Source organism: Lepeophtheirus salmonis, unplaced genomic scaffold, assembly GCF_016086655.4.
Source record: "Lepeophtheirus salmonis unplaced genomic scaffold, UVic_Lsal_1.4 unplaced_contig_10419_pilon, whole genome shotgun sequence".
Classification (NCBI taxonomy): Eukaryota; Metazoa; Arthropoda; class Copepoda; order Siphonostomatoida; family Caligidae; genus Lepeophtheirus; species Lepeophtheirus salmonis.
In genome coordinates this window covers 13,975-17,988 of record NW_027289083.1, presented here as the reverse complement: position 1 = coordinate 17,988, position 4,014 = coordinate 13,975, and the positions used below count along the sequence as shown (strand labels likewise).

At 29.9% G+C, this 4,014-nt stretch overlaps 1 long non-coding RNA gene across 1 annotated transcript; it reads left to right on the top strand.

Moving 5' to 3' along the window:
* Positions 1-2,137: 2,137 nt before the first annotated feature.
* On the top strand, positions 2,138-3,627 carry LOC121130652 (uncharacterized). The gene is made up of 2 exons (XR_011784027.1): positions 2,138-3,053; positions 3,436-3,627. It is a non-coding gene; the product is annotated as an uncharacterized lncRNA (long non-coding RNA).
* The last annotated feature ends 387 nt before the right edge of the window (positions 3,628-4,014 follow it).

Below are 4,014 nucleotides of genomic sequence, written 5' to 3'. Positions count from 1 at the left end.
ATAATTAATAGGTAATAACATAGTCGTATTAAAGAAATATTCCAGGCTTTGGGTTTGCTTTTGTTAGTTATCTCTTATGTATATCATAGACCATAGTTCATGTGTGTATATGTTAAGATTTGAATAATATATAAAAGCTGGTATGTTAAAATGATTTTTTTTTGTTTTTATTTGTGAGGGCTCTAAGACTACAGTACTTGTCAGTCATACCAATAGATTATTTTTTTCTCAAACTCTTATCATTTTTCTTTCATTTTTGAGGAGATATCACGTGATATGAACTGATTGAGTAGTTACGTGGGAGTGTGCTCATCTAAAACGGAGATTAAAACTGATGATTTCCTGGAGAGTTATCTTCTATACTATTTAAATAACATTTGTGGTTTGTCGACGCCTAATTACTCCGGGGAATGCCGAGTACTACTGCTAGTTTATAATGATTGATTAGAAAATTGTCTTTTTTAAAATTAAATCTATTAAGATTCTGAAATAGGGGAATGAAGATTAAAAGTGCAGAGTTGCTGCTGTTGGTTATTTTCTAGTATGTTAAATATAAGTGCACTCTATGAATATTAAATTGCATAGTAGCTACAATAAAAAATGTCAATATATATTTGATATTGGTATACTCATATAAACAAATTAATATGCATTTCGTGGAAATAAGCAATATAGATGAAACCTAAGAATACTTTTTTGTTTAGTTAGATATTGAGGTTATTACATAATTTCATATCAAACAAATAATTTTGTAAGAACTACTATCAAATGTTGCTCGTCAACGCAAAATCCAGCTAGAATGATTTTCCTCAAACTGAGTTTGAAATACATTTGTTGAAAAATTATTCTTATTCACCCTTCGAAGACGCCGCAAGTTGTACTTAAAGTTGCAAAAATCAACGTCACAATCAAAGAATTATAAATAGATGGATTTTATTTGAATGGTCATATTGGGATCAAATTAAGTCTCAAGAATCAAACAGAGATTTTAAACTAAAGTTAAGATTTTTGAGTACCTAAACTCATGCCAGAAAGCTAAATACAATGCTTGTAACGGATTAAAATATGTCTTTGAAAAATTAAGCTCTATACATATATCTATTTCGTACACAGAAAACTGCCCTATAGAAAATTGCCAGTGGAAGATTTCTGGGAGAAAATTGGTATAGAGGAAAATTCACCGGCAGAAAATTTCCCGTAATTTTTTCAAACTTAATAATGAATAATAACACATTATATTCGCTTAATATTATTTATTACAAATATTTATCTGTTTGCTCCAACCCCCAAGGAAGTACCTCCAAAAATGAGTAATATTCTTTAAATATAGTTAGTGTCTGATACAATCAAGGACTCCTCTAACATCACAAACTAGTTCAAAGTCCTTAGGTGTCTGGGGCTGGGGGTAGTGTGGGATAGTTAAAAACCACCGCCAAGGCATCACATCAATCCAAGAAAACCCCTCTAATATCAAAAAATAGTTCCAACCCATCAGGTTGCACGGGGTACTTGAGAGTACCCCTGGATCCTTAAAAATCCTCGCCATTGGATCACATACATACAAAGAAACCCTTTAACTACCCCCTCCCCAGGTCCCAGGTCAATCTGAGAGTGGAGGTTATTCAACCATATTTTAAGAGGCCCTACGCTATTTATCCCCCCTCCTAATCAATCCTCTCGATCCCTTTCTTAGAAGATTGGATTGAATTTAAAAAATTGCGAGGAAATTGTATTAAAATAAAATTACTCACACCTTGGAGGGACTCCCTTGGGGATGGAACAAACAAATATGCTTAGATATTTGTCTTAAATAATATTAAGTGAATTTGATAATGTGTTATTATTCATCACCAAGTTTGATGGGTAATTTTCTTAACTGACAATTTTCCTCCATGGCAATCTTCCACTGGCAATTTTCCCCCGGCAGTTTTTCTAGTACCATCAATTTTATTATATCATATACATACATACATATGGGACATTGCTCTTTTTCTTGCTTTTGTTTAAGATTACTTTGATGTTCATTAAAGTCTATATATCATTAAAGTCTAAATATAGTGTATCTTAGCTTTTTTAATTAAATATGTAATAATTAATACTAATTCGTGAAAGCATTTATTAGTTGTTAATTAAATAAATGAGAATTGTATTTGAATAAATTTTATCAACATACTATCAAGCTTGGAAATTGCCCTAGGAATCGAGGAAGCTACTTCATTTTTATAATCTGGATTTGTGATGGTACGTTTGATCTTTACAACTATACAATATCTTGATCAACATATGAAATTGAATTACCAATTTCTAATAAATTACTCATTACATGATTTTCTACACTAAATGACATATACCAATTTGTTATTTATCTATGAAAATCCTTTATGTATCCATAGAAAGTAAGGAACATAGAAATTAGGTGCGCAGATCAAGAGTTTAATCAGAAAAAATCTAAATAATTTTGGACTATTAAAACAATTGAGATGTATATCTACAAATCAGATCCATAAAAACAAAAGTGAGTCATAGTTTGTTGCAGCACATTCCTTGATTTTTTAATATTAATTTCAGTTTTTTAGTTTTTATCTGACACTCAATTGATTTACATATTAAGCATAGAATCTTCAGAGTAAATATGGTATTCTCAGTGGTTTACATAGAACAAAATCCAGTTTGTGACGAACATAGAGCCGTACTAAAAAGTGATTATAGTACAGAAGACACCAATAGATTAGATATTTATTCTCTAAATGGAGTAAACTACAGCTATAACAATATTTTCCTGAAGGATGACTCCGATAGTGTCATGCTAAGTTCAACAGTTGAAATGAGAGAAGACTCAAAAAGTGATAATTATTCTGTCTCCAAAAAGCGAAGTAATAACAATGATGGCATCTCTTTGGGTGCACAAAAACTTAGAAAAATGGAGCGATGTCTGAACGATCATATGAGACCCTCCAGCACGAAGAATAATTCAAAGTTATATGGACATAAACATTTAGAGATTTCATCCAGAAATAAAAAAACCAAGAGCATTGCTAAATCTTCTATAGAAGGTAATTATAAAACACATTTTTAAAAAATCAGTGGATCATGAACACTTGAAATCTTTAAAAGATATATTTAAAGAGTTTTTTCGTTTCTGAATTTTTTTTGAGTAAAATTTTAAAATTAGAATACCGGGGATTAACACTGGAACTACGATGATACCATTTTTGGTACACCTTCGATTTTGTTGTAAACTATTATAAATGTTCAATCCCCTATAAATTGAATTTTATTAAACATCTACTTTTTGTAAGAACAAGCACTTTTCTACATGATTATAGGAATATTATTTGCAATATTAAACTCGCATTTAAAAATGATTATGCATATATGTATCAAAATTACATTTTTTGTATGTTTTTTATTATTTCTATATATTATGTGTTTCAGAATCCTTCCACCTTTTTCAACCAAGGAGCTCCTAAAGGCGAAGCGAATGGAATAGATGATCCCAATATTTAATGATTTTGTATGTGTTTTTTTAAAATTTGTCACATTTTAACCATTGATTTGAAAATCAAAAAATACGTTCTTTCTCTAGACAAATATAATTCCTTGGCTCTTACAAGATAGTAACAGAAACTTGTAGATTCCTCATTTAAAACCATACAATATCATCTCTCAACTTTGATCGAATGGTGTGGAATTAGTATTTATTGTATTTTATTTGTTTTTGTGTTCGCTTATTTAACTAGATGAATTTATAAAATACGTAATTAATAATGGAGTTTTTAAGAATACATACGATTAATATTAATATTAATCACATATTAATATATGGGATTTTTTATTGGTGCAGGAGAAATATTCAATTACTGTTAGTTTATGAAGGAGCAAGTCCAACCACTAGCAGAAGAAATTTCAACAGAAATAAATCTAATAAATGCATAATTAGGTTTGCAATATCCTGGGGATTTTGAAACATGAAAACTTTCCATGGGTGATTTTAGACTAAAATCATTGTGAAAC